The sequence below is a fragment of the Amphiprion ocellaris genome, chromosome 15 (genome assembly GCF_022539595.1).
Source record: "Amphiprion ocellaris isolate individual 3 ecotype Okinawa chromosome 15, ASM2253959v1, whole genome shotgun sequence".
NCBI lineage: Eukaryota > Metazoa > Chordata > Actinopteri > Pomacentridae > Amphiprion > Amphiprion ocellaris.
This window is the reverse complement of record NC_072780.1, coordinates 17,403,530-17,417,609: the sequence shown is the minus strand read 5'-3', so window position 1 is coordinate 17,417,609 and position 14,080 is coordinate 17,403,530. Positions and strand designations below refer to the sequence as shown.

The 14,080-nt window shown below is 40.8% G+C and overlaps 1 long non-coding RNA gene across 1 annotated transcript; it reads left to right on the top strand.

Moving 5' to 3' along the window:
* The first annotated feature begins 359 nt into the window (after positions 1 to 359).
* Positions 360 to 6,301, top strand: LOC129350731 (uncharacterized). Its single transcript, XR_008604218.1, has 2 exons — positions 360 to 755; positions 4,497 to 6,301. It is a non-coding gene; the product is annotated as an uncharacterized LOC129350731 (long non-coding RNA).
* The last annotated feature ends 7,779 nt before the right edge of the window (positions 6,302 to 14,080 follow it).

Here is a 14,080-nt window from a genome sequence, read left to right as displayed (position 1 = left end):
CCACGAAGCTCTCAATTTAAAAAGACAGACATGACAAAAAACTACTTAGGATCATCATGATAAATTTCAAGCTAAATGAGGAGTATAATGTTTGTGTTATAACATGTTTTCCCTTTGGTAAAATGTGATAATGTAAATCTGTGGCCATGTACACTACCATTCAAAAGTTTGGGGTCACCAAGACAATTTCATGTTTTCCATGAAAACTCACACTGTCATTCATGTGCTAACAAAATTACACAAGGGTTTTCTAATCATCAATTAGCCTTTCAACACCATTAACTAACACAATGTAGCATTAGAACACAGGAGTGATGGTTGCTGGAAATGTTCCTCTGTACCCCTATGGAGATATTCCATTAAAAATCAGCTGTTTCCAGTTAGAATAATCATTTACCACATTAACAATGTCTAGACTGTATTTCTGATTAATGTTATCTTCATTGGGGGAAAAAAATGCTTTTCTAACAAAAATAAAGACATTTCTAAGTGACCCCAAACTTTTGAACGGTAGTGTATAGCAAAGAAATATGTAACACACTGTTTGTGTTTATGCTCTGCACTTCTCCATACAGCTCAGAGCTGTTTCAAAGGAATATTGTCACTTCTAAAGAAAAGCCCTGTTCATTTCCAGCCAATCATTTCAGTTTTCTTCTTCATCTGTATTCAGAAAGCAGCTCCGAGGGCACGATCCAACTGGCAACAGACAGGACTGAAGAAACAGAAGAGAAGAAAAAGCCGTCCAGGTAGATAAGGTGAGAGAAATTGCTGCTGACTGTCAACACAGTAATAGGGTCAGGGGGAGGTCAAGGGTGAGGAGCCGGGGCTGCTGGGCGTCTTCAGTGGTGGGGCCGAATTAGCCAGAGGGGCCCTAAGACGTGGCCTGGCCCGCTCTGGCCCCAGTTGATCCCACTCCCACTTGGGCTGACACCTCACCAGAAATTGCTTGTGTTTGCAATTCAGCCTCTGGGAAATGGTTGCTAGTTAGCTGCTCCAGGTGAAAAAAAACAGCAGCAGAGACAAGCAAGTGAACCACTGCTCACATGAACATAAAAGGAAGGAAACAAATCAAGCTCAGTAGTTCCTTATTGTTATCTCGGAGAATCTCGGCGTGTTTTCAAAGAAAGCAAATGCTGTTGAATTTTTTTTTCCCCAGTATAAGCACAGTGCTTTGTCTCAGTGAAGCAATGCAAAGGCAAACCATAAATCTACAGAATGCTACAATATAGCATGGATTTATTTATCTATTTCTGCAGTGTTTTTATAGTAGCATATCTAAAACATGATGATTTCAACTAATAACAATTGCCTCCGCTCTGTTGGGAAAGCAAACATTTTCACTAACAGGCAAATGTTCTACAGGAATACAGCTGCTCCATGGGTACTGTAATATTTTAGCATATATTTTGCATCTATGCTACACAATTTAATCTAATTACTTTAGTAGCTTTAGCAAGAAAACAGATTTAAAATGATATCCTGTGCCTGTTTGGGTTAATACTTTGTGTCTGTGAAACCAGACCAGCACAGTTCTCAGAGATGGTCTCATTTCTCTGCAGCCAACTACACAAGGAAGAATTCCTCTGAGAATGCCATATTGAGACAAATAGTCTACATGTAGGAGCCTTTAGCTGAATAGTTTTTTACAGTCTGGCTATGTCTTCGCCTTAAAAACACAATTTCTCTCCATCAACTCCGCAAGAATGCATTGTGAATTCAAAACCATGAGAGAGCAAACCTTCAGAGTTCTCCTTTTATTCTTTTTCAATTTTCTTTTGTCTACTTTCTATTTTCTTTTGTTGTTAAGCTTGCAAGCATCTATTTTAAGGCTGAAGGACTTGTCAACAATGAATCTTTTGTTTCAAATGTCAAGATATTTTTTAATAGTTATCAAAAGATTTGGCTTCTAAGCCAGCAGCAACATTTGTGTGGCCAGTGAAGTAATTATGTGGTTGAAACTCTTTTGCAAACACTTTGAGACCTTGGTGACATTTCATGAACAGCAGTCAACTGGTGCTTGTTCAAAGGCAATCATGATGTCTTTCAGGCCCTGCCACTTTGAGAGGGACAATGCTCATGTTACATAAGTTGGAATATGTGCGTTATGTCATGCTGGTAATAATAATTCTGCAGTGGCAGTGCTGCAGGGGCATTATCATATGGGAACCAGAAAGTTTGTTTTTATTCCTGTTTTTTCCCTCTATTGCCACCAGCAAGTTGTAGTTTTCACTTATTGTCTTTAATAACAATATGTGACATATCTGGACAAGATTTGCTACAGATATATGTGGTGTTCAAACAGTGTAATGTATGGCCTGATAACGCCAATGATCCACTGACTTTTTTTATGCTACCAGGACGTTGACATTTGTGGCTTGGAGTGAAATATCTCAGCAACTGTTGGATGGAGCCTTAACATTACACATTCAACACATGAAGATGAGCTGTATTTTCTGATCAGCATGCTGGCATTGTCATTGTGAGAATGTTAACAAGCTGATGGTTCATTTAGCTCAAAGGAATGAGATGCCATTTTCAATGCTACCTACACCCCAATCTGCCTAACACAGCGTAGGTCCCCTTTATGTTGTCAAAAATGCTCTAAGCCATTGGACCAGGAACTATCAGGGTGTCCAATGTTGTCTGGCACCACGACATTGGCAGTGGATCTTTTGGGTACTCTGGGTTGTGCGGTGGGGACTCTGGGAATCAAACTTGCTCCACTGCATCCTGTGGATGCTTGATCAGAATGAGGTCTTGGAAGTTTGGAGGTCAAATCAACATCTTGGGTGATTCTCATGTTCCTCAAGATGTTCCCGATTGTTCGATGATTTTGCAATGTGGTGAGGTGTATTTTCCTGTGGCATTTGGAATTGCCATTTGCATGAGGGAGTGTGCTTGTGCTGGGGCAACTTTTATTTGGGTGTCTAAGTCTCATCAACATAGATGCCAAAATCCAAGGGTCTCCAGCAGAACATCAATATGATCAATATTATTCACTTCACCTGTCAGTGGTCATAATGCTGTGGCTGATCGATGTATGCTATGTTTATATTTAGGACTAGTTTTTCTAATTAAAATGACCATGAGTAAGGTAGTTTAACTGTTTTACTGCAATTTCATAACATGCAATGGGAATAACACTGATCAGCAATATTCTGCTGGGAAGTTTTGGGTTGTGACATTCATGTGAATATTATTTTCTCTGAACCACCTACCTGAACATTGCTGAAGACCAAGCATACCTTCACCACTACAACAACTGTTCAACAGCTGTTTGAGGAACATGAAGAAGGACTCAAAGTGTTTATCCCAATCTGACCAAGCATCCATTAGATATGCTGGAACTAGCCGACACACAAAGGAGACCTACACAATATTAGGCAGGTGTTTTAAATGTTGGAGCTGGTCAGTGGGAAGGTGGAATCCCGTATGTTTTGATATGTGCCATTTACTTTTATTGATCTTTTTGCTATTAAACATAACGGTGGTTATAGTGAGAGAGTTGACGACACTGCAGCCTGTACTTTTCCATCAAAGGCACAACATGGTTATTTTTGATATTCCAGTCGTCACAGGCGTGATCTGAGGAGTGTGTCTCAGGATTCCTTGATAATAAATACTACATTATTACAATTGGATGTGACTTTTAATCACCACTATTCTCTCCAGCTAATTTAAAAGAACATTTCACTCATAGAAATAAAATTATTATGGGAGGTTTCTCGTTGTCGTGCGTATGTAAAGCCAGTGATTGCTGTCATTTGTGGTGGCAGGGACGATTTTTGAATCCGTAAAATGTAGTTCACAGGCAATATTAATATAATTGTCCTCTATCCACTGAGTGACGGAAAGACAGGGGGGTAGACAGCCTGTTTCATCAACATTTCACATGAAAGCTGTGGATGTAATGAGATGGCGGCTGCTCTTTGAAACCTCCCAGCAGCCGCTCCCGCTTTGATCTGCACCGGGCCGTCTGCAGGAGTGATGTATTTCATCGGTGATTGCTCAACGCACACTTCACCCCTTCCTACGAACCCATCTAAAGAGGAAAACAACCTCAAGAGTCTCACCTTTCCCCCTCTACCTATTCACCACTCAGGGACTTAAGGACCGCATTGCTCCAACCACTCAAGTACCCTTGTGAAGACGAGTTTAGCCAACTAATGCACACTGTAAAAGTCTGTTGCCATTACCCTAAACTGGCTTTTGAATGTAAGCGATATGCCAACATACTTTTTTTGTGCGTGTGTGTGGGTGGCCCAGGAGTTGAGGAAATGCTCAGCTGTAACATTCGGTCAGTAAATGAGAACTTCTGAGGAAATTAAATCCTCCAGCTTCAATTGTGTGTCGTCCATTAAACAAGAAATACTCTAGAGTGCTTGTTGGGCTCTGTGTTGAGCCGCTGGGATGTAAAGTAGCAAAGGGGTTAAGTTAGAAAAAGGTTTTCTGGCACACAAACTTATCCTACATGATCTTTGTCTGTGTCCTTTCAGGTTCATCTGGGATATGCTACACTCACAATCTCATTGCTATTCTGGATCCAGACTTGACATTTCTCTCATTCGTTCCAAATGTGACCGTATCTGATCCAGCCGGTCTGTTGGAGCCACGACTATAAAGTCCAAGTCAGGTCTGTCGTTTCCTGAAATAAAATCTCCCTCTTTTCATTGTAGGCATGTGAAAAAGCAATTTTGCACATAAATGCATCCATTTATCGAATAAAAAGGCCACATGAATCACTTGATAACGTTTAGTCTTCATTAAATCTACATGCAGTCCAAATCAATGTACACGCAAAGGCCAAAAAAAAAAAAAATGGAGCAGTAGTTTTAAAGTTCAAGTTGCCTGTACTCTGATCTGTGGTATGGATCAGAGGAAGCTTGATACCGGTTTGCATCATGACCTTTCCGTCTCGCTGAAATGACAACTGACACAAAATCGTCCAGATTGTTGTGCATCTGTTGGCATTTTAATAATCAAACAACTATATCATAGACAAGGCGTGCACATCAAAGTGCTGGATGCCAACCTGCTGTACTGAGTACAAATTATACACATTCAAGGATAGTGGTGAACCATCATCTTCGAGGAACAAATGTGGTCGGTCATGTGGTCTGATGAGTCCAGATTTACCCTGTTCCAAAGTGATGGATGCATCAGGGTAAGAAGTAAGGCAGATGAAGTGATGCACCCATCATGCCTAGTGCCTACAAGCCTGTGGAGGTTATGATCTGGGGTTGGTCAGGTTCAGCAACATTATGTTCCGAAAGAATGAGGTCAGCTGAAGACCTGAATATAGTGAATGACCACGTCTTTCCATCAATGGAGTTTTGTTCCCTGATGGTATACTCATGTTTCAAGATGACGATGCCAGGATTCATGGGGCTCACATTGTGAATGAGTGGTTCAGGGAGCAGGAGACATCATTTTCACACACGGATTGGCCTCCACTGAGTCCAGACCTCAGCCCCATTGAGAATATTTGGGATGTTCTAGAGAAGACTTTGTGCAGCGGTCCGACTCTCCCATCATCAATATAAGATCTTGGTTAAAAATTAATGCAATTCTGGACAGAAATAAATGCTGTAACATTCCAGAAGCTTATCAAAACGATGCCGCAGCAAATGAGTGCTGTACTCAAAGCTAAATGTGGTCCAACAAAACATGAGTGTGCGACTTTTTTTTTTTGTTTTTTGGTATTTCCAGTATTTTTTCAGTCCTTTATTCCAACAAATAGTATTGTAGACTTCTAAACTTGACACTGTAATCATAATATATGTATACACTACCATTCAAAAGTTTGGGGTCACTCAAACAATTTCATGTTTTCCATGAAAACTCACTTTTATTCATGTGCTAACATAATTGCACAAGGGTTTTCTAATCATCAATTAGCCTTTCAACACCATTAGCTAACACAATGTAGCATTAGAACACAGGAGTGATGGTTGCTGGAAATGTTCCTCTGTACCCCTATGTAGATATTCCATTAAAAATCAGCTGTTTCCAGCTAGAATAGTCATTTACCACATTAACAATGTCTAGACTGTATTTCTGATTAATTTAATGTTTTCTTCATTGAAAGAAACTGCTTTTCTTTCAAAAATAAGGACATTTCAAAGTGACCCCAAACTTTTGAACAGTAGTGTATATGTATACGTATCGAAAGGTGGCATATAAGATGGAAATATGTGCATAAAAATGACCATTGGAATGTACAGTTGCTGCATTGTTATCAGTGTATGTATTAGTATTTGGAATGTTTGGACAAATAAACCCATGTTTGGTGTCGTCACTACTGCTTGAGTTCTTATATTCAGTGCACCAGTCATTGAAACCTAAAAAGGATTTCAAGTAACATATAATCAGTGTTCAATGCTTTAGAGAGGAATTCAGTTCAGTTTTATTTATATAGCACAAAACCACAACATAAGTCATCTCAGAGGTCTTTACATGTTAAGGTCAAGACCTTTAAATACAGAGAGACGCCCAACAATTCCCTTTGCGAAAGCAGTTAGTGACAGCAGGGAAGAATAAAAACTCATTTAGCAGTAAGAAACCTCTGACAGCAGCAGACTGAGGGAAGGTGACTATCTGCATCAGTGTTGATCATATGAAGGATTGTTTATTACAAGACGTGAAGCAGAATATTGTGCCTTTCCTACACGTGAAATTATGCTGAATTATTACTGACAAGAATTTAAAATAACAAATTGGCTAAAAATGAAAGATGCGTCAAAACACAGCAAAGTAACCAACACACCACATCCATCATCACTGACACCGTATCACTGCAGTGTTTTAGTTGACACAGCCACAGATTCAGAAGCTCATAAAACAATGCCCCCTATGACACATATACACCAACGCAAGCACAGATAATGTGTGCAAAACCTACACTGAAGTCTCTAAATTTCCTTCATCAATCTGGGGGAAAGGGGAGAAAAATCCCAGAAAGCCATTAGACTGTTTTGTACTTTCAGTGATAAAAATTTATTTTCGAATCATTTTTGTCTTTTCTACTCATAGCAGAAAATCTTCCGGAACACAAGACTTTTCTAGGGTTGTTTTTTTTTTTCTTATGTGGACAGAAGGCATGACACATTCACCGGAAAGGTATTGGTTTTGAAAAGGAAATGCATGGACGAGCGGAGTTTAATTTATTTCTCACTCAGGGCGTGTGATGTGCTTTTGATTGACCATCAGTCTGGACGATTACTGCCAAATCAAGATCAGGGTAAATTGATGTCTCCTTGCAGGGCAAAAGCAGCGTTTGTTTTGTTGTTGTTGCATACACATCAGGGATACATGCTCATCTCAAACCAGGGTGACTTTGACAGCACACCAGAGGGCTCTCCGAAGAAGGAGAGAATAGATGAGAAAATGTGATCGAGGTAAACGAGAGAAAAGCCCGCGAAGGTGGCAAAGGCCAGGAAAAGCAGGGAAATCTGTGAATAGCAAGAAACTGTACGGAGGAGTAAATATAAAGAGCTTTCCTCTGAGGCACTTCATGCAATCATCCCTGTCATATCCTGCTTTGCTTGCCTGTCACAAAAACAAGGTTAGCTGCTTTCCCGGCGTAGTGGCCCCCTTTCTGTGGCAGATACAAAATGTTTTATTAAAACCTGTCTGTTTGGAAAATGTCACGTCTTGCTGCGAAAAGAGGAACTAAAGATAGATGAAAAATAACACCGGAGGCTGACAAGCCATGAGTGACGAGAAGCTCCAGCGCAGAAATTAATTCTAAACAACAGGTTCCCACAGAAGTGACCCGCGCTCGTGAGACAGATCAGTCACCTTGATATTCTTCACAATGAACGCACCCTGCTGAATTTCCCAGCGAGGTCTTGTTGGGTTTAGATCCAATCTGCCAGTCTGTTTATGAAAGAAAGTGCCCCAGTTCCATAGAAAAACAGCAAAAGATGTCAGAGAGAGCTGTGATCTGATTGTCGATATGAGGAGCGGAAGATGAAACAGGGTTAAAATCTTGTTTGTCAAATGTCTGTGTGCAGAGGCTTTGTACTGTGTGTAGCGGCAGCTGGCTTGTTGGTGTACAAGCAAGACTGACTGCTTATGCACGATTTCCACAGGACGTTAATGTTCTCGATATATAAATTAGAAGTCTGCAAATGCTCTGAATTGACCCAGTTAAGTACCGGAGTATAGATTCGACACCTGATGTCCCAATTTCCAAATGCACCAGATGTTCGGGTGCTTTGCACTCAGGGACATGAGGAACAAGATCAAACTGGGAAGCTGTCAATTATTTCCACACAAGTCCATTTTTTTTGAGGAAGTAATCCATCTGTCAAGGAATAAAAGTTTGGTTTTGGAATATATAATGTGTTTATGTAAGAAAGTATTTAACATTTCAAAGTACCTGTTTCCCTCAGGCTGTAATTCTCTGATAATTGCCACCCAGGCCTCCTCGGGGGGCCGACAACTCACACATGCATATGTATGCGAAGGCCCTTTTGGTGCTCACACCCACCAGACCATCCACCGACACGCTGGAGAATCTCAAGAGGGAAACAACAGAGTGCAGCTGAACGCCCACAGAGTCTGCTGCAGCCGAGGCGCTGTCTGTTCAGCCAGACGGAGCAGAAAGCTGAGAGTTCCTCCAGCAGAGAGGCAACCTTGTTATCCAGTGGCCGAAAAACTAAGATCCACTGCGCTGCAGCAGCAGGCGAGTAACGTCTAGTTATCCCCCTGAGGGCTCACATACACCACACACACAAACAAAAAAAAACAAAAAACACACACGACCCCAGCTTCATCTTATTCACTGGGTCAATATATCAGGGGATTAGTATAACCCAAGAAGACAGTCCAGGGAAAGCTGGGGACCAGAGCAAGACGCATGTTCCAAGATTGGCAGACCTGGTGGGGTTAAAACAGCTGAACACACACACACACACACACACACACACACACACACACACACACAGATACACACACAGATACACACACACACTGCTTCACCAGCTGTGGTGGAGAGTGTGATGAGCAGCAGAGACAGAGGGAGCATATTATGAAGCTTTGTGGAGTAATATCAGAAAAGGGTGCCCTCTTCAATCACACAGATCCAGAGGCTAAGTCTGTCATGTAATTAGATGCTCTTTCATTCTCGCTTCCCTCTGTCTCATCTTTTTTTTTCCTTCTCACTCTTGCATACTCAATGAAACATACACGCTCCCCGTACAAAGCAGTATTTTCAAATAAAAGGCTGTACATTAATAATGAGAACCCTGCATTTGTATGAGCATTACGCTCACACATTAATGGGACCTCAGTTCCCGGTGCAGTGCGTTGGAGGGCAGTGCCCCCCTCTGTGTAACGTGACAGGCGTGACCGCTGAAATGTCACCCGGATCACAGCGGGGACGAGCGCAGACGTGGAGGGATGGGAAGAGATTTAGGGAAATCAGACGAGGATTGTGGCAGAGATGGAAAAGATACAGAAGGGTGCCGTGGAGGGGTCGTACAGAGCGGAGGGAGGGATGGAAAGAGATGGAAGGGAAGAGGTGTAGGGTCAGACAGTGGGATTATTCAGGGAGGGAGGGGGGACATGAACGGGTGAGGCAGTTTCCTGCCAGAGCAGACCAAAGGGGAGAAACGGGGTTGGGATGTGAGCAGGGTTGATATAATGATATGACGAAAGAGACGTAAAAATGGCAAAGGGTGAAAGCCGGAGAGGAAAGGTGATGCTTTCTAATCCGTATGCACGGTAATTGGCCAAGTGGGTCAATAAATTCATACTGGCCTACAAAGCAGGTGTCTCTATCTGACTGTGAGAAATGTTGGGGGTATCTGAGCCATCTAGTTTGTCTGTCCAAAAAAAAAAAAAAAGGAAGAGTTCGGCTGGGGAGGTGAACGCCAGAAAAAGCTGATTATTCCCCTCTGGGAAATATCCGGCACTCTTTTACTGGAAGAGGTGAGGAAGAAACTGCGTGTGCTCGCCTGCACTCATGCAGGGAGTCTATTTCTGAGCGTGTCGGTGTGTGTATGTGCGCAACGGGCAGCAGAGAGTGTGGCCTCTGCAGTTGCGTGATTTAGCGTAGCGAGGCCTTTTAGACTTCGGGCAGCTCCTCCATCCTTCCTACGCGGCCCTCCCCTGCAGAAATGGCCGTCTATTTCCGAGAAGACGCTGGGATAATAACAGTGGAGGTTCCGGGGAAATAGCTTTGGGTTATTTTTTTTGCTTTTGTCTCAGCGCTCTCCAGCAGGCAGGGTTTCTGGAGGCTGGCAGCCTCGTGCTTCCACTTCTTTGTGTGTCTCCCAGTGGTCTAGTTGGCCCTGCTGCACAGAGATGCACTGCTACTGCATGTGTGTGAGTGGGTGTGCAGGGATCTACTGGCTGTGTTGGGCACTGGTTGGTTACATAAAAACATGATCAATTACTCGTTACATCTTACTAATTGAAAAATTAATTAGTAATTGCTCATCAGCAAAAGTAATTACCTTCCTCACTGCATTACTTATTACTCCATACCCTCAGTACCCACATGTCATATATTCTGTATTTAACACGTGTAAAAGACAAAACAAGTCGTTGTAGTTTTGCCAGCAATTAGTAAGTTGTCACTGACAAACAACAGCTTCCTTCACCTTGACCTTAGAATGTACCTGTCATACATCATCATTACATTTAAGCATCAAAAAAATGATCTTAAATGTTGTTTGACCTCTTTTGCTATTGATTTTTTTCATTCCAACAGAATCCGAAAAGAATGAAAATGAAAATATAGAACCAAGCAACAGCTACATTTCTTTGCCCCTTAGATGCATAAGTGGGTGAAAAATGACCCGGTGAGGCCGTTTTCTTGCAATATCTTTGTAATGAAAAGCTTTTATCATTTCAAATTCCAGCTATACCTCAAAAATATCTTTTTGATGTCATTCCATTCCAAGTTTCCTTTTATACTTTACAGAAATTGTAATATTTGTATTGCTACCCCAAGCTCTTTATCACTGATAATATCATACAAGATGTGATGATATGTACATAAATTTGGTGGGACAGAAAACAGCAACAGTTAGAGGTAAAAGAGTGGGAACATGTCAACAAAATGAATGACGACATTCTTCTGTTGCTGTTCTATGTGATATTCTTCTTTTTCAATAATCAAAATGTTCAAAATCTGTTAGAAAGTGAAAAATAAACATATTTAAAACATGAAGTCATTGTTGTATGGACAAAAACATAATACAAACAATAATACAAATGATTATTCTTAACCAAAATGACCAAAAATGACATAAAAACACATTGATTCTTATACGGGTCATTTTTGACCCACTTATGGAAGAGTGTAGGGTCCAATCAGGACTGTTATTTACAAAGAATACTTGCCTGTCTATGTGGATGAAAAAGGAGATTTTTTTTTTACAAGATTAAAAAAACAAATTTAAGGTATTTCAAATCACAAACAAAGAAGGCAGCCAGAAATTTCACCTCTCCTTCCTCACTTTATACCAATTAAATGAATGGCCATCGCAGTTGTACTGATAAATATTGATTTGGTTTCTTTTTGTTTAGTTTCTGCCCAATTTTTCCCTGCTCAAATTTTCAAACAAAATGCAATATTGATATACCAGGATTGGGAAATACAGTTGCAGCTTCACAAACAGAAATGATTATTTTTTGGCATGGCCTTTTGACCTACTGTGTTGAAGTTTGGGGGAAATGCCTGTAAGACAAACATCCAGTCAATTTTCATTCTACAGAAAAGAGCCATAAGAATAATCAGTTGAAAAAAAATATAGAGATCCAACAAACCCATTTTTCATTCAGTAAAAATTGTTTAAATTTCACAACATAGTCGATTCTAGTATTCTGCAAACTGTGTATAAAGCTCATACATAAACTTTACCAGTCAATGTCCAGAACAGATTTGCAAATAAAGAGAAAGTAAGTAAGACTTAAATGGAACAGAGATCTTCATAAAACCAAGATTTAGGACCAAATTAATGGAACGTTGCATCTCTGTGAATTTATGGAACTATCTAGACAAGGAATCAAAAAAATCTAAATCACATGCAAGATTTAAAAATGCAATTAAAACCAGCATATTATTAAAATACAAGGAAATGAATTAAGAGTATCATAGTGTTTGTTATGAGAGAAAACTGATATGAGTGAGAGTGGCTGTGCAGGTCTCTCAGACATTATAGTCATTTTGTTTTTGTTGTTTGTTTTCAATGCTCATTGTAAACTGATTGTTATAAAGGGGCAGAGTACGTAAGTTTATTCTTCTTTCTGCTCCCTTTCATTCTGAAGTTGGAGACTTTTGTTCATGTACTGTATTGAAATGCTTTTTTGTTTTGTCAGTGAATAAAATAAAACTAACTAACTAGCCTTTGCCAAGTATTTTTCCTTCTCCATCCAATAGGATCCTATACCACCCTTTTCTGCATCCGTCTGCAAAGATGTTCATGTGTATCTTCAGAGAATCGGCTACAACGCTGCAAACTGTAGAGTTTTGCCAGGATACGGGGCCACATTTGCTGACAGTCTCTCCAGGGAGGCATTGATTGTGTTGCATTGGGTCCTACACATGAGAACTGCTAAATATATTTGTGTGTCAGACAAAGAAAGAGATCTATAACGAGAAATACAATGCCTGGTTCTTCCCCCAACTGTGTACAATGGATCAATCACAGAAAAATGGTGGTGTGAATGTTTGATCGGCTCTTTCAGTAAATTACAGATAATGGACATACTGCCAATCCCTTATCGGGTAAAGCTAGGATAGGAAGCATTTTTTTGCTGTTAGTGGGCAAAACTTCATTCTGATCTTTTAGCATGTTGTAAATTTAAGTGGTCTGAGAGAAAACTAGACTTGTGCACCTCTTTTAGGCTTAATTTTCAGCCTAAACTCTATCCTGGGATGACACATTTCAGCCAATCAGAAATGTCTTTGCCCAGAGCAGATAAGATAAAATAAAGGCCCACAAAGTCCACAATGAGAGTCACAGTATTGGTGCAATAGCTTAGATGGAGGACCTTCATTGAGGAGAGCAGGATTTCAATCCTGAGTTCAGGCACAAATGAATGGTGACATTTAGCTTGATTAGTTGTGCACATTTGAACCCTGAGCTTGTGTGGTGGGAATGGTTTAGCACAGAGAGAGAAGAGCTGCAGAAGGAGGGCTGTGTTTTAAAATTCTGTTTTTGTTTTAGCTTTTTTGCCATTTCCTTATTTCTGCCCACTGCAGCTTTAAGAACTATTACTACAATTCAACTGGCTTGACTACTGCTGCTCCCTCTTTTCTGGCATTAATCAGAAGTGACTCTCTTGCGCCAACTAGTTACTCTGCCAAGGAAGCAGAGCCTCGGCGGAGTTTTGTGATGATCGGCGTTGGTTTGCCTGTCTGTCTGTCTGTTAGCAACATTACTCAAAAACGGATTAACGGATTTGGATGAAATTTTCAGGGAAAGTCAGAAATGACACAAAAATCACCTGATTAGATTTTGGCAGTGATGCAGCTTATAGTCTGGATCCACAGATTTGTTAAAGATTTCCGCATCATTGCAAGACAGCGGCACAACGTCACTGTAACTATGACAAGTGAACACTACATAGGCTACCTGCTGACGATCACATGATTGTGATCCTGCTACCAATCGACTGTTGTAGACTTATCAGGACTTATCCATTGAAGATGATACAAGGAACAACTGATTAAATTGTGGGGGTGTTTCTGAGTCCCATCAGTTCCTGCTGCCCACTACATATTTAGGTTGCGTGATTTGGTACCCGTACATAATGTACACATGTATAACACCTGTGCTCAGTGCAAGGTCATTTTGTTTGTGGGTACATCTATATTAAATGGCCACATTCTATGTTGTCATGATTTCTGCCGCAAACTTTTTCAAGGTTTTAGCCATCGGAAATGATACGCCTGAGCAGCCTTGGTGGAGCACTGCGCTCTCTGAGTGCTTTTCTTGCTCTAAATGCAGCAACTTGGCTTCTTAAGTCTTTTCTATACTCCAGTGTAGACACACACAGACAGCGATGGACTCTGTTGCATACAGACACAGTAGGTCACATCTACATATCTCACGAATACACG